General features: G+C 38.8%; 1 long non-coding RNA gene and 1 pseudogene across 2 annotated transcripts in view; both read left to right on the top strand.

Moving 5' to 3' along the window:
• Positions 1-24,537, top strand: part of LOC135161581 (uncharacterized) — a 28,912-nt gene extending 4,375 nt beyond the window's left edge. Inside the window, exons 1-3 of one of the 2 annotated variants that reach the window (XR_010298825.1) lie at positions 4,231-4,245; positions 23,724-24,283; positions 24,363-24,537. This is a non-coding gene — a long non-coding RNA (uncharacterized LOC135161581). Of the gene's footprint in view, positions 1-4,230; positions 4,246-23,723; positions 24,284-24,362 lie in introns of those variants that run through there. The other variant, XR_010298826.1, reaches the window with a different exon arrangement.
• Positions 10,555-12,337, top strand: LOC135161403 (uncharacterized; annotated as a pseudogene).
• Positions 24,538-25,510: the final 973 nt, after the last annotated feature.

The raw sequence follows: 25,510 nt of genomic DNA, 5'->3' as shown, positions 1-25,510 counted from the left end.
TTTCTCCTTGTACAACAAACAATGAACAATAGATCCCACATGTGTCGAAGATCTAACACAGAAAACCTTTAAAATAAGCAGTGCTCAAATTTCATGACTTGGGACCGTAACCGTTGACTTGACTTTTTGTCTTCAAGTTTCAGTTTTACAAAGAACGCCCTTTATCCAGAGTTTTGAGGGTAATAAATTAGATTAAAACTCAACAACTTGAGATTTATGTTTTCGTCCAACGGTTTTTCTCACGACAGTCAATTTATTCATCCCCTGTTCATTGTTTGTCCTTAATTTTCCAACGGCATTGAAATTTTATCTTGAAACAATAACTCAAATACTCGCGGATTAAAATGGCCGATCAATAGCGCCATCTATTTTATTTACCCCCAGGACATCACATGGCTATGCAAAGAGGGGGGGGCTCCGTTTGTACTTTTACAAATGTACAAATGATGAACAGTAGAGAGAATTTTCAGACGTTGAGAGCACCGGTGTGCAGGGATCCAACTGTCGAGACAAAAAGGTAAGCTGTACATGTGGCGCTGGGTCCACATGTACAGCCACATTTTTGTCTCGACAGTTGGATTCCTGCACACCGGTGCTCTCACCGTCTGAAATTTCTGTCTACAGTTGATCATTTGTACAGTTGAATAAGTACAAACGGAGCCCCCCGCTTGGCCGATATGCAGATACCCCAGTAGGACTCGTGGCGCCCCGTCTCCTCGGGGGTGAAATCACGTCGGTAACGTCGAGAAACTGGCGTCACTCAAACCCCCAGAACTGAGCCTCTACCCAGAGACCATAGGGGAGATCAGCAGGGCCAGTCCTAGGAGATCAACCACGAAATGTCCTAGCGGTAGCGCCGGAACTAATTTTGCAGGCACGTTTGTTGGTAAGGTACCGAACGTTACGCCTGCAAAACCGGAGCAGAGGGAAAAGTCGGTAACCCGGATAGTGTGGGGTGGGGGAATACAAGGAAATAGGGGAAATTAAACGGCTGAATATCCGAACTGAACTATGACGGCTGAATATCTGAATATCCGAACGGCGTTGAGCGAAGCTTTTCCCTCATTAGGGGGGTGGGGGGATTAATTATCAGGGATTAATTATTATTAATTTTTAGAAATGCAACTTAACGCGCATCAGTTCCCGGCGACGGCAAGCGAGAATTCCCAATAGACTCCCACGATTCAAAAATTCATTTCTCCCCTTCTACTTGAGATGAAGAAATGAAACCAACGTCATTCAATTGCTCATTAAATTCTTCATTAATGATGGTGGTTTCGTTTCTTAATCCGAATTATGGGGAGGGGATTAATTTTCAAAAATGCAGCTTGACGCGCATCAGTTCTAGGCGGCGTCAAGCGAGAATATCAAATAACTTCCCACGATACAAAAATTAATTTCACCCCCCCTAGTTGTGTGCGGGGTAGTAACCGTAATGATCAACTCAAAGGAAAAATAGAGTCTTCCACTTTGATCCTTCCCTATGGTTGTAAGTCGCAGGTATACACCTTGGTGCGGCAACACTGTCTCCTGCACTACTACTCACCAAAAGTAATTCCCAAGCAGCGATGTTGTTGGTTATGTAAAGGGAAGAAATAGTCTCAATCACATAATTTGATGTTCACAAATAATTAGAAAATCTTTAATTATTAGATTAGATTATTTATTCCCTTCACATAAACAAGAACATCGCTGCTGGCGAATTACTTTTGGTGAGTAGTAGTGCAGGAGACAGTGTTGCCGCACCAAGGTGTATACCTGCGACTTATAACCGTAGGGAAGGATCAAACTGGAAGACTCTATTTTTCCTTTGAATTGATCATTACGGTTGCTACTCCGCACACAACTAGAGGGGGAGAAATTAATTTTTGAATCGTGGGGGGTTATTGCGTATTCTCGCTTGCCGCCGCCGAGAACTAACTAATGCGCGTCAAGCTGCCTTTTTCAAAATTAATCCCTCCCCTCCTCATTCGGATTAAGAATCGAACCGCTCATCATTAATGAACAATTTAATGAGCAATCGAATGACGTTGGTTTCATCCGTTGATGTCAATTAGAGCGGACAATATCAATTTGTAAATTTTTTAAAATGGATTGCCCGCTCTAATTTTTTAATTTTTAAAAATGAATATTGCCCGCTCTAAGTGAGATCAAGCGATGAAACCAATGGCATTTGATTGCTCATGAAATCTCGGATGAATGACGATGGTTTCGTTTCTTAATCCGAATGAGGAGGGGAGGGATTAATTTTGAAAAAGGCAGCTTGACGCGCATTAGTTAGTTCTCGGCGGCGGCAAGCGAGAATACGCAATAACCCCCCACGATTCAAAAATTAATTTCTCCCCCTCTAGTTGTGTGCGGAGTAGCAACCGTAATGATCAATTCAAAGGAAAAATAGAGTCTTCCAGTTTGATCCTTCCCTACGGTTATAAGTCGCAGGTATACACCTTGGTGCGGCAACACTGTCTCCTGCACTACTACTCACCAAAAGTAATTCGCCAGCAGCGATGTTCTTGTTTATGTGAAGGGAATAAATAATCTAATCTAATAATTAAAGATTTTCTAATTATTTGTGAACATCAAATTATGTGATTGAGATTATTTCTTCCCTTTACATAACCAACAACATCGCTGCTTGGGAATTACTTTTGGTGAGTAGTAGTGCAGGAGACAGTGTTGCCGCACCAAGGTGTATACCTGCGACTTACAACCGTAGGGAAGGATCAAACTGAAAGACTCTATTTTTCCTTTGAGTTGATCATTACGGTTACTACCCCGCACACAATTAGGGGGGGAGAAATCAATTTTTGTATCGTGGGGAGTTATTTGATATTCTCGCTTGACGCCGCCGAAAACTGATGTGCGTCAAGCTACCTTTTTCAAAAATATTCCCTCCTTCTTAACTCGGATTAAGAAGCAAAACTACCGTCATTAATGCACAATTTAATGACCAATTGAATGACGTTGGTTTCATTTCTTCATCTCAAGTAGAAGGGGAGAAATGAATTTTTGAAACGTGGGGGTCTATTGGGAATCCTCGCTTGCCGTCGCCGAGAACTGATGCGCGTTAAGCTGCATTTCTGAAAATTAATCCCTCCTCCCCCCCTAATGAGGAAAAAGCTTCGCTCAACGCCGTTCGGATATTCAGAACGCTTGCCCAGCCGTTTAATTTCCCCTATTTCCTTGTATTCCCCCACCCCACACTATCCGGGTTACCGACTTTTCCCTCTGCTCCGGTTTTGCAGGCGTAACGTTCGGTACCTTACCAACAAACGTGCCTGCAAAATTAGTTCCGGCGCTACCGCTAGGACATTTCGTGGTTGATCTCCCCGGACTGGCCCTGCTGATCTCCCCCATGGTCTCTGCTCTACCAGCCCACTGCAACTCCTGCTCGATAGCTGCCCAGATATTGTCACGTCCTAGGTGGCGCTGATGGCTATATGCTCGATCTCGCTTGGGAGTTTGAAGATTTGAATACGCGCCAGGATTTTTGTGCACGTTGGCAGAAAAAATAAAGTAAAAACGATAATTTGTTGACATTTAAAATATTATAAAAATTGTCGGGGCGTGCAAATAAATTATGAGAACCCAGTCCTTCGTTAATGAGCTCCCCTTTGTGATTTACACCCCTGTGATGGCTCGCAACTAGATTCTCTTGATCTGGGTTTTTTACCTGGCATTTCAAATCAAGAGAATTCCAGTCCTCGGTCCAGGAAAAAATGGACGGAACTACTCCTTTTTTCAGCCGTGGAACTTTTAAAATTGTCTAAGACATATATACAAATCTTTTTTACCCGAATATGACATTATTTTTCATGAACAAAAAATGTGTAAACATACCTTGCCGAAAACTTGTCCATTTCTAATTATAGCATCTCTCTCTGTCCAATCTATTTCCTGAGTTTGAAAATGTTTTTCACACACAGCACTCCCAACACTCAAATCATCACGATTTAATGCAATTTTCCACTCTGCTAATCTTTTTTTCGTAATCATAAAAAAATGTACTCTTTCGGGATTCGTTTTATAACCCGATTTGCATCCTTGAACCGCGCAAGATGACATTTTTTTTTTCGCAAAAACCACAGAAAGAAAAACACAATTTGAACGCACATTCAATATCAGGATTTGCCATAGAAATCGAGGAGTGGGGATGAAAATCGCAGGGAGGGGATAAAGCATATAACATCCTGCGCCATCTGGATCGGTGACAATAACGGGGCAGCAAATCCTTATGGGTTTTAGGTGAGTTTCAGTGGGCTGGCCTCTACTTTGGTCTATCCTCTTTGTGGCTATGCCTAGTTTTTTCTCTCGATAGTGGAATCCCTGCACAGTGGTGCTCTCACCGTTTGAAAATGCTCTGTACAGTTGAACAAGTACGAACGGCGCCCCCCCCCCCTGTACAAATGAGCTCCGTCCAGCTAGCCGCCCATGTATGAATTTTCCCACTTTTCCGATTTTTCTCCGATTCATAGTCGTATGCTGGTGATTGATGGTTGATAAAAAATGTTTGCTGGTGATTACTTTTTTTTAAATTTAATTATAAAAATTTGTACCAAAAAAAAATCTGTTGACCCCCCCGCTATACACTTTTGAAATTTTCTCACCACCAATAGTCGGGAAATTGTTTGCTGGCTATTGCTGGTCCATAGAAATCAACGTAATAAATAATATTAAGTCCCGGATGGAGGGAATTTTTTCACAATTGGCGGGGGGGCTCCGTTTGTACTTGTTCAACTGTACAAATGATCAACTGTACCAGAGATTATAGGGAAGATCGCCAGCGCTTATGGAAAGGCTTCAACCGGGGGAGCTCCGTTTGTACTTGTTCAATTGTACGAATGATGAACAGTAGGGGGATTTTTCAAATGTTGAGAGCCCCGGTGTGCAGGGATCCAACTGTCGAGACAAAAATGTGGCTGACATGTGGACCCAGCGCACATGTACAGCTTACCTTTTTGTCTCGACAGTTGGATCCCTGCACACCGGTGCTCCCAACATTTGAAAATTCTCTCTACTGTTCATCATTCGTACAATTGAACAAGTACAAACGGAGCCCCCCCCTTCAACCGCAATATTGCGTAGCGGTGGCGCAGGAACTAATTCCGTTAACGTCCCTGTAAGTAAAACAGGGAGCGTACGAGAGCGTCAATAATGACTAGAGTGGGAGAAAGCCCGTGAGTGGGGGAATGAGTGGGCAGGGCCAACGCGCTGTGATCCCAACGAAACTGAGGGATTTTCAGTTTCATAGGTGCACGCCAACTGATCCAGAAAAATGCCCTCACTTAATATTTAATTTTGTTCAAAAATTCATTTCTCCCCCCCTAATGAAGATTAAGGGATGAAACTCGTAGCCTTCCATTGAGAATTTTACTCTCAATAGACAGCCCAAGTTTCATTTCTTAATTTTCATTTTAAGGGGGTCAAATGAAGTTTCAAACCGCGGGGAGCAAAGTGCCCGCGCTGAGCCCGTGATTAAAAAAAAATTAATTTCTCACCCCCTAATGAAGATTAAGGGATGAAATCAGCGGTATTCGATTGAGAATCTTATTCTCAATGGAGACTCCAAGTTTAATTGCTTAATTTTCATTTGAAGGGGCTCAAATGAATTTTCAAACCGCCGGGGAAACTCAGCCGATTCAGTTTCTCTGTGGGAGAAGTGCCCGCGGTGAACCCGTGATTAAAAAAAAAAAATTTCTCACCCCCTAATAAAGATTAAGGGATGAAACCAGCGGCATTCGATTGAGAATTCCATTCTGATTGAATGACTCCAATTTCATCCCTTAATCTTTATCATTTCGAAAGGATAAAATGATTTTTTTTAAGCCCCGAAGAAACTAACTCCATTAGGTTTCTCTCCGCTAGGAGCAGCAAATTAAAAAAAAATCCATATCCAACCCCTAATGGAGGTGAAGGGACGAAACCAACGACGATCGATTGGAAATTAAATGGCCAATCGAATGACATCGGTTTCATCCCTTAATTTTCTTTCGAGGAGAGGAATGTTTTCTTTTTGAGTGCCTACCGCTAGCCCTCTCGCCGCCGGACTATATCTACGTGAAAATTTTTTTGTTGATAATAATTCAACGGAAAAATTTGAAAACTCAATTTTCTATTTTGCCGTTTCAATAATGACCATATAAATTTTTTATTTAAATTATTCTTACGGGAATAAAACCTGGAATGACCAGTCGATTCCTAGAAGGGCTCGTGTTTTGTCTTGTTTTTGAAAACATTGGCGACTCGACATCAGTGGGCCTCAAAAAGAGAGGTAATATAGAGAGAAGTGACGAGATTGAACTATAAACAAAACCCATCGAGGTTTGAATGTTTTTAACAATTTTTAAATCAGTTGAGAACTGTCTTTCGGCAGGGCTACACCTTCCCTCTATTTCAGAGCCTCTTAAATATTACAAAGCGTTTCTGATTGTGAGTTCCTTTTTTTTCGTTTGCGAAATGGCAAATAAAATTTTAGCTCGTAAAGTGTGTGTGTACAAGGGTTGTGATATTACATCGAGGGACCGTGAAGCCGGAAAATTGTTCAGATTTCCTTCCCACGATAAACGACGCTCTGAGTGGATTCAAAACTCAGGTTGTTATATTTTATTGCGGATTTTTAATAATTATTACGGATCCTGATCGTATTTGTATTTATGTAGGATCAAAGGGTAGAGTATTTTAATGATTATAAAATAACAATTATCTTTATTAAGAACGTATACAGAAAAAAAAAATGAGCCGTCATGGGACGCCTGGCAGATGTGAAACATCGTGTGTGTACAAGTAATATGCATAAAAGATAATATTATTACAGGAATTAAATATAGCCTAATGAAAAAATGAAGTATTACGAGATTCTTACAGTAAATGGTAACTTTATTTAATAAACATTTATTTACATGATATAAAAATTCGATATTAGTATCAAGTTGCCACAATTTAAATATTTTCATCTGTGGCTTCAATAATAGTTATATTCGATTTTTCCTCTGCCGGTATTACTGTGACGATTGGTCGATGATAACTAAAGTACGTTACAAAAGTATTGGATGAAACACCATCAAGATATCTCACAAATACAGCATCTATTGTTGTTCCATATTTGGTAGTAGATTCTTTTGGATCGTTATTGATTTGCCATTGAAATTCTTTTTGAAGAAATGTCATTAATGGCATTGATTCAGCTCTTGCAAAATTTACACTGAAATATGCAGCTAGAAATAATGGTAGTTTATGTTTATTCGCTTTAAGAATTATTGAACCTGTTTGACTATAAGGAAATAACCTTTCATGTAAAAATGAAATGAGATGATCCATTTTGTTATTAGGTGAAATGTATATTACAATCATAATTAATTCACTTCCGTCTTGTAGTTTAACATGTGAAGAACACACATTTCCAATAGATGCAATAGTTTAAAATAGTCTGGTACTATTCGATTAATAAAGTCTGACACAACATTGATAGTATGCCTTGTGTTTAACTGATCAGGGTGACGTCTAGTTTCAATAATAATATTTTGTGATCCTTCTGATGATTGTTGGGAACTGAAATATTTAAAACAATATGATATTGAAATACACAAAAAAAAAAAATTTAAGTGTGGCTTCAATATACTCATGAACTCAAATCTTAGTTAATTATTGCAATATATGACTAAAGATTTGCAAGTATAAATTTTATTAATAAATTTTTCTATATTAATTCCTTCATGAATAATAAAAGAATCCTTAATTGAAGACAATATTAATATAATTTATATAAATTATTAATATGATTAATATGAATATAATTAATTAAATATAAAAATATAATAATTACATTTATGGAGACTTGAAAAATACGATCTACTTACTGATGACTTGGTAGTATACCATAGTGTAGTTTCACTTTCTTTGCACAAGGTTGATCACTTTGATCTTCTGAGTTATCACTGTCACACATATTTCATTGTCAAAAATTAAAATGAAAAATTAAATAAAACGCAGGTTATGTGTACCGTAGTAAACAACAACGTCGAACTGAGTGAGAAGCCACACCGTACACTCTACTACACAGAATATAGATAGGCATACCTTAGTATAGCCTGGCGAATGCTCGCCACGGCAAGTATCGCCAGGCCAACGATTCAGTTTAGGGGTGCGCCTATAGATGTTTCACATCAAAAATATAAAAGTAACGTAAAAATGAGTTTGCGATGTGCTCGGTGTCACTCCTTCGATATCTCGCGACAAACTGAAACTCCACCGATCTTCCTTCCAAAAAGTCCAGTTGTTTCTGTCCTTTATGTCCCTCTCTTAAAACTAATGATACAAAGGTCTCACTTATAAAACTAAGGCAATCATTGTCCTAAACAATGAGTGCATTCACACTCAGGACCACACTCCTGCACTCCTGACCCTGTTTACGCTTTAATGCGTTCCACATTGGGTGACCCAAACATTCGTCGATATCCGACACTTAAAATTTCTAAACAGACATTCTTACAAAAAAAACTAAACCAGACTCTCTCAAAACCTTTAGCTATTCTACCTAGAACTAAAACACAATGAGAACAAACACTCTCTTATAAAAAACACGTAAACATAAATAAAAAGAAAGAAATTCTTAGTCCCTACATTTATAAATGTTTTTATAACATATGAATTCCATGCTTTCGTTAGTGAAAATGTGGAAGGTGATCAATTTTGAAGTTTGTGAGTCAACCAGAAAATAATCTTTATTTTAAAGATTTTTCAATTCTTCATTTTAAAATTAAGATGCGATCAAATATTTCAGGATACATTAACGATTTGAAAACGCTGACGGGCCTATTTTGAGGATTTAGGGGATATCCCTAAATCCTCAGAACGAGCTCAGTGCAATGATGACAATAAACAAATTGAGCTTACAACTGGGGAATAATTAGAAGTAGACTCTTGACTGTCAGATTGTTGATGCTTATTGCAATTGGTGGATCGGAAAAGTTGTGCTAAACAAATCGAACGGGAATAACCTCGGTAAATATATTCCTTGCTATATTTATTTGCTTTTTAAACATCTTAATCTACTCGAGAGCCGTTGCGATTAGCCGTTTCACGATTGTTTACGACGCCCATAATTTACCTTAATAATTTCAACAAAAAATAGAATAGAAATAGGAGGCTAGACTAGGAGGCTGAACTCTTCACTGGACGACTGGATCCGTACGATCTAGCGATATAAAACCGAGAATAGGCAGCTTTCACTTTCAGGCGAGGCTAAATCCCGAATTTTGATGCATATTAAACGTTTTAACATTCTTTACCGAACATACAATAATCGCGGCATTTTTCTAATGGTTGTATCAATTGTAATGCAGGTAATATGAAGTTGCGAGATTTGAAGAAGAAGTCGATTTTACAATATGGGATTTGCAGGCGGCATTTTGCTGACAACTCATTCCTCAATGTAAATAAGCAGGGGTTGAAGTGGAATGCAGTACCAATCTCCAACTGCAGATATGAACAGTCCCCAATGAAGATAGACGGGACATCAATGAATAACACTGAACCCGAGGTACATACGATGGATTCTGAATGTCCCTTCGTTTTATCGACGAACTACCCGGAGAAGGATAAATCCATGCATTCCAATACTGCGTCTGTCGATTTGGTTAGAGAAAATGAGCAGTTGAGGAGAGAAGTACAGCAGTTGAGGATTGCTAATAGGAGGCAAAGGGAGGAAAACCATGCTTTGACCACCAAAAGTGAAGAACGTGCCCTAAAAATAAAAAATATGCAATATCATGCGCGTCAAACGGATAGGAAAATTTCGCAAGCTGTAGCTAACGTCAGAATTGATGATTTATTGGCATCTCATGATCCGCTGCTGCCTCCAACAGCGGAAACAATGGTGAGGTTGCAATTTCATAAACCAAATACTCCTTATACCCCGGAGGAACAGGATTTAGCGAAACAATTCCGACGGGATCAAAGGGCACACAATGTATTCTTCTTTAGTCTGACCAGCCTGAACTGTGAGGATAAATGGCGCCAAACTGTGGCTTACTTTTACACGCCTTCTTGTGGCTTAGTGGCTTACTTTTGCAATGCCTTCACCGATTAAAAGAGTCAGATGTACAAGTACAACTGATCGTGTGCGATCAAAGACCTTCGAATCAAAAGCTTTATTCTGAAATTCTGCAGGTGAATATCGACAAAGCGTCGGTTGTCATTAACGAAGAGAGTTATTTCGTTTCATTTGATTTTCCACATCTAATCAAGAGGATTGTGACTGCATTGAGGAATCACGGAGGAATTTGGAAGGATGAAACCAAGATTGTCGGCTGGAATGACTTCGTGCGGTCATATGAGTTCCACAAAACTTTGGGGACATCCAATCTCCTAAATCATATTTCTGATATTCATATGGCTCCCAATAATTTTCAGTCAATGAATGTCAAACGAGCGTTTCAAATCTTCGGAGCTAGATACGCTTGAGCAATTCGGTTGTGGGGTTATTCGATGAAGACTGCAGCGGGACACAACTTCGCATCAAGCACGTGGGAGGCTACAGCTCAATTTGTGGGAAAAATGAATAACATTATTGATGCATGTAACTCGATGGGCATGATCGATCGAAATCCCAATAGAAGACCATTGTCTCCGGATAATCCCCAAATAGAAGAACTCACTCGGGACATGATTCAATGGTCCAAAACGTGGAGGATGCCTCAGAAGAGAGGTTTTACAATTCTGCCTAGTTTTTACGGTTTGCAACTAACTGGCAATGCTCTCCTAGGAGTCTACAACTCAGTGTCCCAGGAATATCCAAACTTCAAGTTCGCAACTGCACGAGGCAATCAAGATGGGACGCAACATTGGTTTGGACTTCTTCGTGCTCGAAACGGTAATTGCCAAAATCCAAGAGCGCGAATGATACGACTCTCCACAAGGCATGTTTTGGCCATGAACGATGTCAACATTGGAGAAAAAGAAAATGTTTCATGCGAAGGTAACGAGTTTCTTGTAGCGCCGAAGCTCACGTGTATTTCAACAGCCTTTTCTGATCCATCAGTATCTACGAACCATTCACGTGAAATGAACGATGAGGATAAAGATGAGAATTGGGAGGGAATCTCTGAGGCTGCCGAAATCATTTTCACCTTGGAACATAATCGAGACGGAAAGGACACAGCTGAAGAGCCAATGTCATTTTATGAAGTGAATGCAGTCGCCTTCTTCGCCGGCTATATAGCCTTTAAAACTGTGGGGAAGTGTCAGTCATGCAAGGTAGATATGACTAAGTCACCTATGGACGCTCGCTGTGAAAGTGAGCTGTACATCGAATTCCGCGAGTACGAAAACGTTGACGAAGATGCTCCACCGTTACCAAACTCACTCGTCCTACTGATCGTTTTACGAAGATCGTCCAGATGTAACTGCGAGCCTTTGATAACATTTGGAAGAAGCACTGGGCATCAACATCGGTACTTAAAAGCATTGCTGGAGATATAATTAAATCCCTTCAACTGACTGCCCCAGACTGGTTTGATCAGAATCATCTGTGCTGTAGCCATCGTATAACAGTTACGGAATTCATGATAAGAGTTAAAATTTATAACAGAACTAGATTTAAGAATCGAGAAGCATTGAAGAGTGGCATCAAACGCTTTGGTCGCAACAAAAAGCTACAAAAGGTGACAGGCCAATAGATCGTTAGGAATTGGGAGTCGGGTATATATATTAATCTTGTAACTACTGCATTCACCCAGGGCGGATGAAAAATTGTAAGTCGATATGAATTTTTCCGTATCACATATCCGTTTCGTCTATGCATGTATCACCACTGATGTCATCAATTAATCGAAATTTGATTATATCGATATCTTCAACGAGATTTCTTATAATCATTTAGAGATTGATTCAGCATTTCCAAGTTGTGAGTCAAAAACTAATATCTTTTATCGTTAGCTACAGATGGGGAGTGATGTTGATTGCCTTCTCGTGGTGCTCCCTGAAAACGAGTATATTAATGCGTACTTTTCGCGTATTTATGGCAATCTGACATCGAAAGTCATATGGCAATATTCTTTGTTATCTCTATCGCTATTGACATACTCGGCTAAACAATCGACAAAATGATTAAAATGTATATGCATTCCGGTAATACTAGAACAGTGACCACAAAATTCAGGGTTTCGTAATGCCATCAGCAACATAAGAGCTGAAACCGATGGCCATTTAAGTTCCAATCGATCTTCGTTGAAAATGAATTTCACCCTCTTGAAATGAAAATTAAGGAATGAAACTTGGAGTATCCATTGAGAATAAGATTCTCAATCGAATGCCGCTGGTTTCATCCCTTAATCTTCACTAGGAGGTGAGAAATTTATTTTTTTTAAATCACGGGTTCACCGCGGGCACTTCGCCCACAGAGAAACTGAATCGGCAAAGTTTCTCCGGCGGTTTGAAAATTAATTTGAGCCCCTTCAAATGAAAATTAAGGAATGAAACTTTAACTGTCTAATGGCAATAACATTCTCAATCGAATGCCGCTGGGTTCATCCCTTAATCTTCATTAGGGGGTGAGAAATTAATTTTTGAAAAATCACGGGCTCAGCGCGGGCACTTTGCCCCCCGCGGTTTGAAAATTCATTTGACCCCCTTAAAATGAAACTTAAGAAATGAAACTTGGGCTATCTATTGAGAGTAAAATTCTCAATGGAAGGCTACGAGTTTCATCCCTTAATCTTCATTAGGGGGGAGAAATGAATTTTTCAACAAAATTAAATATTAATTGAGGGCATTTTTCTGGATCAGTTGGCGGGGGGACTCCGTTTGTACTTTCTCAACTGTACAAATGTTCAACTGTACAGAGAATTTTCAAACGGTGAGAGCACCACTGTGCAGGGATTCAACTGTCGAGACAAAAAGCTGGGCTGTACATGTGGCGCTGGGTCCAACATCAGTACCCTTGTTCTGTAAGCCTCCTCTATATTTCTATCTTCAAGAAGCATAATGATAAACTCCAGAATAGGGACGCTATGTGGATTCTTAATGAGCGCCGCGTAATTAGCCTCATTCGTTGCGATACAGAACAATGCTTTTAGAATACAATCAAAACTGGACGTTTGGAGAACGTGGATAATTCGGTCATCCCCCATCTCGATTACAGCTACCAATTCCCCCGCTTGAAACATGGAAATTTCTCGATGCCACGTACTTGCAGGTTATTTTGTCGTAACTCGTTCGCTTTTTCCACTGACCTGCATTAGAATACTGGCATTAATGAAACTACATGTATTAATTATGAGAAATAGAGAGAATAACCTTGTGGCATACTCATTTCCAGGCACAACATTTTCACTTTGGATCACAGAACATTCCACTGGCAGGAGTACGCCGTCAGTAACAGCTCAATCCACAGAATCGGTTTGTATCCATGCAAATTTCACATACGTTAATGAATTAATTCCGGAAAATGCTTCGGTAGTCCTCCAAAAGGAAAATCCACCTGGCTGCACTCCACAAGAAATAAGATGGTGGTTATCATGATGCGATTTCCCCCACTCCGGGGCAATCCCGATTCAACGCCATTTTTATGTCCCCAAATAGTTTTTTTCAATTTTGTAGGATTCGTTTGTTGGAGTCTGGCAATCACCTGTCAATCACCGGTAAACGATTTCCTATCGATTGAGCTATTGTCGAACTTAATTCGTCGAATTTTTTTTTTTGGGAGCCAACTTCCGTGTTTTTGGCTCCCAATATTTCAAGAACCCATTAAAGAATTAATTTAATCCGGCAAATGATAAAAGTAGTCTGTCAATCACCGGCTAACGACTGTCAAACGACCTGGCTAAATTAAATAATTAATTTTCATTAATGAGTAGCCAACTCTACCCGGACCTCAGTTGACCATTTGTACAGTTGTGCAAGTACGAACGGAGCTCCCTCTTTTTAGAGATCAGATCTAGCTAAAATCATAGAGTTTTAGAGTTACAGAGTTTTTGTAATTTTATTAAGGGAATGACTAGTTTACGTGCTCTCACGAAGCACTTAGTGTTTTCTCCATCAAAGATTAAATAAAACCTCATCCCAAGTAACATTGGCATTGAGGAGTTCTCAGTTGTCATTTGCATTGGACTTTGTTGGATTGCCCATCCGGGCTTCAGCTGGGAAACGTTCCTGCCTCCTTTTACGGGGGGGCTCCGTTTGTACTTGTTCAATTGTACAAATGATGAACAGTAGAGAGAATTTTCAAACGTTGAGGGCACCGGTGTGCAGGGATCCAACTGTCGAGACAAAAAGGTAAGCTGTACATGGGCGCTGGGTCCACATTTTTGTCTCTTACATCCCTAGGACATCACATGTTACGTCCCAATCGTTCCAGCTATGTAACTAGGGGGAACTCTAGCGCCAATTCAGGCATTTAGCGCCAGTTTTGAGTGTGGGAACGTTGACCGCCAAAGCTCTGATGAGCACTCCATCAGATTTAATTTAATAATTGAGGATTATTTATGTGGGGTAGGATAAATGAAATAAGGTAGACACTGATGATTTAGGGAGCACTGAACACACTTTATTTTTATTAAATTCAAAATGCAAATGAACTAAAATAAACTCAATCCTTGTGACTAATCAAATTGAAGAGAGAAACAGCAAGCAGAAGGCTTGATCAGGGACTGACTTATCCTAAACTTAAGCTTCCAAGGGTTGGGTCTAACAACCCCCACTAATCTAAAAGTTGCGCACGCAAACTAGGCCCTGAGAAAAGGGAAAAGAAAAACGGAGAAGTGAAAAGGAGAAAAGGGGAGTATTTTGCGTCGCTGACTTTCGTCCTGGAGGGACTCACCCGAATACAATGAACAAAGGGCACCACACGTGTTGCGCACATGACCCCGTAAAACTGCTGATATAAACAGAACTTGAGATCGTGTCGAGTGAGGGACTCAACCTGTCAAATAAATCCACCCCTCAAATTTAACATCTAGAAAAAAATGTTTACTCCACAAGAATTTGGAAACCCATAAAATATTCTAACAAATCCCAGACCCAAACACTCAAGTCTAAAATCCCATCAACAGCTTATTTTCACTAAGAATTTATTGTTTTCCCTTGTTCATTGTATTTTCTCCCTCAATTCTCGACTCTAAATTACGTCTTATAATTTAAATTATTTAAACCGGATTGAAATTTTGCGGACTTAATCGGACGATCTATAGCGCCATCTCCAGAGTTGATGTCGGGATATTACACACACCTTCCCTCATATAATAAAAATTAGACTCAACAAGAGTCTAATTTTTCAAATAAATTCCATGAAGGATTCATATAATTATGAACTATTTGAGCTAATTTACAGTTAAGTTCACATTTGAATATTTATGTGACCAATTATTTATATTCTTATGGTTCTATGTTTTTGATGGTTTCTTTGATAAAAATGCGGGTTTTAACTTATTAATATGTACTGTTTTTGTACGATAGTCGCTGAGTTTTATCACCGCATTTTCTTTATTCGTAATCTTTTGTACTTCATAAGGGCCTAGATAATGAGGCTCTAATTTATTAGTTTTTGCGTCATTGATTAAGAATACCCAATCACCCAATTGAAAATGTTTCTCATTTACAGCTCTGTCATAGTATTGTTTGGATTTGAATTTCGCTAAATCGACATTATCAATTGCGCACGCTTGTGTTTCTCGTAGCTTATCTACTAAATCGCCTAAATAATCTGTATATACTGGTACAGTACTTTCTTTGACAAAGTTTGGAGGAATACGGGCTAATCTACCAAAGATTAATTCATGCGGTGTAAAATGTGTCGATTCATGAACTGAGGTATTGTATGAAAACATTGCATACTTTAACCAGCTGTCCCAATTTCTTTCATTGTTAATAAAATTCTTTAAATGTTCGACTAGAACCAAATGACTTCTTTCGAGAGAGCCATTTGTTGGGGATGGAAAGCTGTTGTTTTTAACTGTTGAATTTTGAATAATTTTGCTAGATGTTTCATTACTTCCCCAACAAAGTTAAAACCTTGATCGGTTAAGATTGCTTCAGGGCAACCAAAAATATAAATAAAATTTTCTGTAAAAGCTTTGGCCATGTCAATGGCTTTAGTTTCAGCTAGTGGGACAGCTAACGAATATTTTGTTAAGTTGTCTTGAATGGTGAAAACATATCTATTGCCGGAAGTGGTAATAGGTAATGGACCGACGATATCTAGTGCTACCTTTTCAAATGCTGACTGCGGGGTATCGGTTACTATCATTGGTTGTCTAGTCTTAACTCTAACTAATTTATTTTTCTGGCAAATTACACAATGTTTAATCAAGTTCTGAATTTGTGATTTCATGTTGTCCCAAAAATACATACGCCGAATTCTATCATACGTTTTTACAACACCCTTGTGTCCACCCACTGCAGACTCGTGCATTTCTTTAATAATATTAGGTGCGTGAATAAGTCTTTCCCGTTTTTTGTAAGAGATGCCGCCACCAATATTGTGCGAGTATTCAATGGTTACATATGTCATAATCAAAGCTTATTCATCTGTCAACAATTCCACACTAACACATTAGTTGAAATTTTTGGGCATCATAAATTTTTGATATCGTGAAACTGTCGAAATTTGAGCCGAGTCGACGTCATTTGCGGGAAGTTTCACTTTATTGGTTCAATTTGAAGAAATCTGCTGCCGAGGCGCATCGATTGCTTCAGGAAGCTTATGGAGAAGGTTGTGTCGATGATTCAAGTGTTCGCGGATGGTTTCGACGCTTCAAAAGTGGTGATTTCGACGTGGAAGACAAGGAGCGTTCCGGGCGGCCGCAAATCTTTGAAGATCAAGAATTGGTGACTTTGCTTGATGAAGATTCGTGTCAAACGCAAGAAGACGATGTCCAATACTTTCAATAATTCATTTGTAACCATTTTTTCACAATAAAGGCTCAAAATTTGAAAAAAACGGGAAAGACTTATTCACACTCCTAATATTTTCTCGTTTATCTAGTCCGGGAATTTCTGTTTGACTAAGACAAAGGGTTACATGATAACCTTGGGAAAATGTTTTCTCTAAATACATTTTAATGTTCCCCCAAGGGAGTTTATCAAGTCCGCCTCCAGCTGTTGCGATCCTCACGGTTTTTACATCAAAATAATCCATGGTCTCTTTCAATTTTGAAATACAAGAATTTATATTTGTCAAAATCGTCTTTTCTTCAGCTGAATCTTTAATAACTACAAGGAAAATATGAAAATTTCCATGTTTAAAGATAACAACTTCACTGATTTCAGGCTTATCTTTAGGAAAATCATCTTCTCTGATATAGTTTCTAACTAGAAATTCTTGGAATACAGGGGTTCTCATTTTAAAATCTGCGGAGATAAAAGTGGCGATATTATCCTTTCTCATAAAAATTCCATCCCTAGTTTCACTAGAAACATTCAAGGAGACGCGTTGTTTAGCTCGTTTTCCGTGTTTAAATTTTAGTGGTGCGTTGGGGACATTCAATTCGCCTTTGTCTGAACTAACTTGATCATCATAATCACTGATATCATCTGGAAATTCCTCATCTAAAACTTGAACATTAGGAGGTGATTCATCTGAATTTGAATGGAAAATCCAATTAGTATTTTCCATGTGGAAACTTGAACATTTTTCACAAACACGGCTACCTTCGCTGGCACCATTTTCTCTGTTCTGTTTTGGTAATAATTTTAATAGATTCTGATTGGTTTGACTTCCCTGGGATGCCCCTAGTGTTAGTGCTTCTCTCTGTTTTTCTAATATTTTTTGAAATTCTAAAGGTTCGTGCATGCACGTCTTTCTACTGAAATTTTGGTTTGGCATGTCGCTCCACGCCTCCGGGCCCGGAAAAATTTCAAACCCTATTCTTATTGAAGGGAGAGTCTCCAGTGGGTCAGCAGTATCCCCCACAGACAGTAATGTGTCCGTTCGGCCAACATCTTCCTGTTCTATAGGGGCCCTCTGACCCAAAGTACAAGTCTCGCTCCCTTCTTTTTCTGATTCTGTAGTGAAACCTTCCTGTAAGTTAGCGCATTTTCTTGCATTTAGGCTCACTCCAGCATCAGGAGTTGGGTCATTATGCTCAATGAACTCCTGAGTTTGTTTTTGTAATTGTCCACTACGCTCAGTGGGCAACCGTTCATTACGCTCAATGAACTGTCTATTTTTTTCAAATTGTTCACTACGCTCAGCGAACAACCGTTCAGCAGTCTCAATGAACTGTTTATCATTTTCCTTGAATTGTTCTAAAATGTTCCTATCTTTTGAGTACATCCCCAGGAAGTCTACTGGTTCTTTTTCAGCATATAGGCTTTTAGTAAACCTGAAATTTGCTGCTGGTAACTCTGATAACTCGACAGGATTTCGCGACAGCGCATCAGCATTAGCGTTCAGTCGTCCTGGCTTATAAATTACTTCATATTGATACTCTCTCAATGATAATACCCAGCGAAGCAGCCGTGATTGAGGATCTTTTATTTTATGCGCCCACACGAGAGGTCGATGATCCGTCGCAAGTTGAAATTTTGTTCCGTATAAATAGGGGCGAAAATGCTTCACAGCAAAGACTATTGCATACAACTCCTTCGCAATAACAGAATAACCGAGTTCAGGTGGTTTCAATAATTTTGATGCATAGGAAATGGGTAGATCTTTACCAATCTCACCCTGGCTGAGAACTGCTCCAAGAGCATAAAAGGAAGCGTCTGTTGTGACGATGAAAATTCTTCTAAAATCAGGGAATTGCAGTATAGGTTGTTTACACAAGACATCTCTCAAATGTTCAAAAGCGTTTTGACATTCAGTACTTCAAATGAAAGGTTGATTCATTTTTAATAGTTGTGTCAATGGGCGAGACATCCTGGCAAGATTGGGAATAAAACGTCGGTAATAACCGATAAGAGCAAGAAATTGCTTGATGTTGTTTGACGTTTTGGGAACTGGGAACTCTTGATCTGATTTTACTTTGGAGGAATCGGGGATCACCCCTTTAACACTCACGATGTGACCTAAATATGTGACACTCGTCTGCAGAAATCGACATTTGTCGATCTGCAAAGTCAACCGACTTGTACGAAGTCTTCCCAACAACCTCATGAGTTTTCTCTCATGATCCTCCAATGATGATGCATAGATGACAATGTCATCAAGATATACGAAAAGGTCCGCACCCTGGAGTCCAGTGAGTACCTGGTCCATCAAACGTTGGAACGTCGCTGGTGCATTCTTGAGACCAAAAGGCATCCTGGTGTAATGATAATGTCCATTGGGAGTGGAAAAAGCGGTTTTGAATTTATCTTTCTCATCCATGGGGATTTGATGGAAACCAGAGGAAAGATCGAGCACGGAAAAATATTTTGAACCTCCCAACTGGTCCAGAATATCGATAATATTGGGAAGAGGATAAGCATCTGAGCCGGTTTTTTCATTAAGATTCCGAAAATCTATGCCCATTCGCCACCGTTTATTAGCCGCGGAGTCTGCTTTTTTCGGAACTATCCAGATCAGGGAATTGTAGGGAGAAGAAGAGGGTTCAATTATGTCTGACGCGAGTAAATCCTTAATTTGCTTCTGGATTTCTTCTTTATGAATTTGAGGGAACCTATATTGTTTCGTTGAAATAGGAATGTCACCTGTAGTTGAAATTTTATGAGTCATTACATTAGTACCCTGTAATCGATCACCTGGAAGCTGGACTTGATAAGGGAATTTCGCAAAAATTCTAAGAATACTTTCTTTTTCGTTGGAATTTAGATTTTCCAAATGGAGATTATCACCAAGTCTTTTCATTTTTTCTTCGACAGATTCTGCTTCAATTTTATAACAGGTTTTGATTGGTTTTTCCGAATAATTTTCAATTTCTTCTATATACTGAGCAGAAATATTGAGTTCTCGTTCTTCGTCATTGCAATTAATTACATAAACCCACATAACCCCTTTATTATTGGTTACTAAAGCCTCTCCCCCATAAAGATTTTCTCCCAAATTTAATCGTGGTAAATATCCTTGTTTTATATCTGTATTTAGAACTTTAATTCCCACCTTTTTTTTTGCAACGAGCAGGAACTATTACTCTAGTTTGCATTAGCGGAATTTTAACTCCCTTATTATTTATTTGCAAACTGCTGTCCGAAAAACAGAGCGTTGCTCTTTCGTTCCGTAGGAACTGCGCACCTAATATGCCGTCGTATTTAATGGGGAAATCTGCACGAATAATTTGAAATGTGCATGTTACAGAATCAAACGTGATTCGAGCTTCGCCAATTGTCTCATCTGACCCTGGGGTAATACCTCTTAATGAAAAGCGCTTATCTCGATTAATTTTGATACCCGGTTTTAATGCATGTTCTTTCAATAAATTAATATCAGCCCCAGAGTCGACAAGGAGTCAATTTTTCATGTTTACTAAATCATCACTTGTGAAAGTGACACAAGGGAGAGTCATCTGCTCAGCTTGATTGGTATTAATCGATGCCGATTTGAGAGAGTTTCGAGTATTTGACTGAGAGTTTTGTCTATTGAAATTGTTAGGGTTATTATAACGACAATTGCGTGTAGAGTGCCCAGTTACTTTGCAATTAACACAATGACCCGGTTTATACTGACTGTGACATTGGTTCATCATATGACCTATTTTCCCACTAGCATAACAAATTGTTTGATTTTTTATTTTATTATTATCGAAACTCTGGGTCTGTGTAACATTTACTCTGGCTGATCTGTGTAATCTATCATGTGGATTGTCTAGTCCGTGGTTTTTATAATGACCATTTTGATGATTTCGTAAATAGTGCAAAGAGGGACGATTGTCTTGGCTTTCTGTATTGTTTAAATTTTTATTTTGCTCGTGCTTGAAAATATCATTACGTTGTTCAATCTCGTTTTGCTTTTCAATCGCGATTTTAACTGCTGCCTCGAAATTTATCGGTCTTTCATTTGAAACTTGTGAACTCAACTCACCCCTTAACCCGCGAATAAAACTATCACGAGCTCCCTCTTGAGTTGTTGCTAAAAGCCAGGCTGAAAGTTCAATTGGGTATTTCTCTTGAATTAACTCGGTAATTCCCTGAATAACAACATTTATTCTCGCCACATAATCAATAATTTCTTCCTTCGGTTTTTGATGAATAATTGCCAGTTGCCCTGCCATTGAGAAAGCGTCTGGCGAGGTGCAAATGCTTCTTTAAGATTAGCAAAAATACTGTCAAGAGTCAAAGTAGTTTGATTTGCATTATATTTGCTGGCTCTACCGGAAATCTTTGATTTAATAAATTGTATGAGATAAGTGGTAGGTCGGTGATGCAAGCGAAACTGCTTGTTTGCACAAATCGATAAAATTGTTTACTGGGATATTGTCTCCATTGAAATTTGGAATTAAACTTGAAATATCTTTAATGGACATGGACATCAGAGACTCTTGGCTGCTCGTACTCACTCGATTCCCTGATACTGATTCTGATTGTAACGCATTATTTGTGTCATTACTTGAAACATCACTCGCTAAATGTGATAGATCTCTAACGTTTCCCGTTCGTACAGATTCCTCCCTTCTTGTATTTGCCCTAGTAGTTTGTCTGACAGGCGGCATTTTACCTTTTAATATTAAACTTTCTTCAGTAAAATAAATATGTTAAAATTAGGAATAAATGCTTCTCTCCTTACTAAACTACTTTGATAATTTAAATTTGAATTAGTTTGTGCTCTCTTTTACAAGGTATGGACGAGGCTGCGGCCTATCATCAGTGTATCTCGCTACTACCCAGTAAAACCGCAGAAAACCTGGGCAATACTCTGACTTATCCACCCTCAATAACAATACTTATGTAGTATCGGAGATTTTTGGACCTAGTTTTATTAGTTTATTAAGGTAGAACCCGCGCACTCTCACTAATGGCGCCTAGGCCATTAGCAGCTGGCCCACTCCGCCACGTTTGGGGAATTTCCCATAGACGTAAAATGGCAAACAGGGACCCATAACGGTGGTGGGGGAAGAGGCCTGGTTGGCGGAATCGGGGGTGCCAAGGGTATTTTTCTTAAGAGCAGTAGTTAGTGAGTAGTAGGTAGTTGGTAGAGAGAGTTGTTAGAGTAGAACCTAGAGCAGAGTATAGAGTAGTTAGAGTAGAGTTAAGAGTTGAGAGTGACCTTCGAGAGAACGGGGTCATAGTTTGATTGAGAGATCCTCTAGAGTGAGGATCGGTCAAACGAGAGTAGTAGATTTTAGAAGCTTTGTAGTTAAAATATTAAATATATCTAGGTAGAAAGTGTTTCGTGAGTTTTTTACTACCAATACTTTTTACCCGTAATAGAAATCCCACACTTATATCTAGACTTACAATTTTCCAAGTATTATTAATAATCCAATGTTTCACATTTCCACTCTAATTTCACTTTAATTTCACTTATTGCCCTCTTTCAATTTTCACCCCACACCACAAGGAATTCGGCCGGATGAAACTGCGTTGTCTTGTCAGTGGAAACTGCTTGGCTGCAACTGCCCTTGGACCCTTTGACTGCGATCACCGGAACTCTGCTTGGCTCAGCACCGTTGTCACGAAAATTTCCAGAATTTCCAAATTCAAATTCAAGATTCGATGGATGCGGCTATCCCACCGCTGTCACCAATTGTTAAGTCCTCCCTAGGTAACTAGGAGAACGGTGGCACCAGGTGAGTAGTTTTTAGTGCCAATCTTCGAATGTGGGTTCGTTAGCCGCTAAACCTCTAATGAGGACTCCATCGAAGTCTGTTTCTCCAGGTTGAGGGTAATTGAATTGTTGGGTAATTCAATAATAAATCAATAACACAACTGCTTAGAGGAGCACACTAACACTTTTATTTGGTAAAAACTAACCGTAAATTGGATCCTTATACAACAGTTATTCTCATAACTGATCCTAATTAAGCTCTTGAAAACTAATTGAACAGGCTACTGGAGGGAAGCTGCTAGCAGGAAATTTGTATTAATACTGACTAATCTCAACTTAAACTTCTAAGGGTTGGGTCCAGTAACCCCCACCAGTCCCCAAAAGTGGCGCACGCAAGTCCTCCTCTTGGAAGGTTTTAGATTTCTCCTTGTACAACAAACAATGAACAATGGATCCCACATGTGTTGAAGATGTAACCCAGAAAACCTTTAAAATAAGCAGTGCTCAAATTTCATGACTTGGGACCGTGACCGTTGACTTGACTTTTTGTCTTCAAGTTTCAGTTTTACAAAAAACGCCCTTTATCCAGAGTTTTGAGGGTAATAAATTAGATGAAAACTCAACAACTTGAGATTTATGTTTTCGTCCAACGGTTTTTCTCACGACAGTCAATTTATTCATCCCCTGTTCATTGTTTGTCCTTATGGTTTTATTTTGGATTTTATTTCAAAACTTTCCAACGGCATTGAAATTTCATCTTGAAACAATAACTCAAATACTCAGCTCCGAGAAGTTATCAACTTATTATTCTAATCAATTATCCCGCTCATGCCCAATCGTTTGAAGGTCCTTTGCAGGTCTATGATAGATAAGAATTATTGTTTGATCGATCATCGTTTTTTTAAAATGAATTTTTCAAAAAAATGAAATATTTCTACGGAAGTTATCATCTTTTTTTTTTTAATTTAGCCCTAGAATGTTGAATGACCGCTCAAACGATTGAGAATCGTTTGCAGATGATTGATAGATGATCATCAATCCCCTACAGAACACTAATTATGAATTATTGTTTAAAAATCATTTTGAGGTTACTGAGCTCAGCGGCGGTGGAGTAGGGAGGTCGCCATATTGTATCCAACAGCTGACGGTTTGCATTTTGAGGCATGGCGAAAAACTACTCCGAAACAACTTCTTTCCAATCAAACTCACGATCTCATCTACAGGAGCAGGGCGCAAATATTGTTATCTCTTCGTGACACTGACGTATGTTATTCTACTGAGAAAATGTGGAATGACATTCCAATATTAGAAATCGAAGTATGTGGTACACCAGCCGATGTTTGGAGGAATTGTCTTTTTAATGAACCGAGCCAATGGAAAAAGTATGATTTTACTTGTGGGAGCTCTATCCAACCCATTTCGATCTTGGAGCCGAATATTCCTAAACCATTGATCACATCAAACAAGTTACTTTTACCTCTGGAGTTTCATAAAGTTTTAAAAAAGGTACAATGTCGCCGACCTCTTTGTAGCAGCAGATGCAATGTAGAGACAACCCAATTTTCATCTATTCATTCATTTGAAGCGATCAACTAAGTGTTTGCTGGGGAATGTATTTAAAATGATTGACATGGGCGATCAGTATCAGTGAGTATTACTTTACATCAATTACATTCAAATATTATTTCTTTGGTTTCTAATGTACAATTATTCAAAATTGTTGCAGAATTGCTGGGGTCATCAGTGCATTTCATGACCGATACGTGGCCTTTTGTTTAGTGACTGGAAAGTGGTGGTTGTACGACAACCAGCAGCCAAACATCCAAATGACATCAGATGTAGAATTCGTTGAACTGGTTGGATTAGTTTATTTATTATATTTTAAAAAGTACAATGAGTTGCTAAGCATGTTAAAAAAAATATCACTTACCAAAGTTATTCTATCAATGATGAATATTTATTTGTTTTCCAATAAAAAAATATAATGATTAGAAAATTTATTCAAGTCTTATCTTTTAAATAAAGAAAAATTCTCATCTAGTTTACTACTGGGAAAGATCTTCAGCAAAATTCATCAACTATGAATCCTCTCGAGCTCTGTTGGATTCCCGTAGAATAAATTATGTACACAGATTTTAAAAGTAAAAACTGATTTTTATTCACGGAGCTAAAGGTACGTGTTACTCTGAATGTAACGTCGCTTCCGAAGTATTCGGCTACAATCCGAAAATTAGAACTAACTAAAATCTAAGGAACTCCTCGGTTTTATTTACCTGAGGAAATTAGGAAAAGTGGAGGGGAGATAGTGTTTGGTTGTGTAGGAAAAGGTTTGCTAGAACGATTCTCAATTTGGGGTTTTTCCCTGGGATTATCTTAATAGGGGGAAATATATTAGAAATTGCTGGAATGGGTTTATTGGGGTGAGAGCCACGATGGACGGTTCGGAGGTTATTAAACTACGGACAATATTTGAATAGTGTACCTACAAAAAACATAGTAAAATATATATATAGGAATAAAGTATAATAAAATTATTCTATGGAAAAAGATTAAAATACTGGGGTATACAACACCTCCCCACTTAAGATTGGAAATACTATTTCCAATCATAGAAGAAATATATGGAAGTTGAAATACTTGAATGACATAAATCTCATTGATTGAGTTTTCCTAGTCTAGTAATCAATACAATTTTAAAAGAAAATTAAAATACATATGGTAAAAATTTTTTTTTTTATCTTATAAGGGAGTTGTGCTTCTTCGTGATCTGATGCGGTTGGAACGTCTCAACTGGAGTGCAGGTTCGTTGTCCGATTCGTCTGTAATTGTCAGGGATCGTTCCGTGGTGGATGGTAGGGATCTACCATGGTGAAC

The sequence above is a fragment of the Diachasmimorpha longicaudata genome, chromosome 4 (assembly GCF_034640455.1).
Source record: "Diachasmimorpha longicaudata isolate KC_UGA_2023 chromosome 4, iyDiaLong2, whole genome shotgun sequence".
NCBI classification, from domain to species: domain Eukaryota; kingdom Metazoa; phylum Arthropoda; class Insecta; order Hymenoptera; family Braconidae; genus Diachasmimorpha; species Diachasmimorpha longicaudata.
Note: the sequence above shows the minus strand (reverse complement) of the source record. Positions and strands in the feature narration are given on the sequence as shown.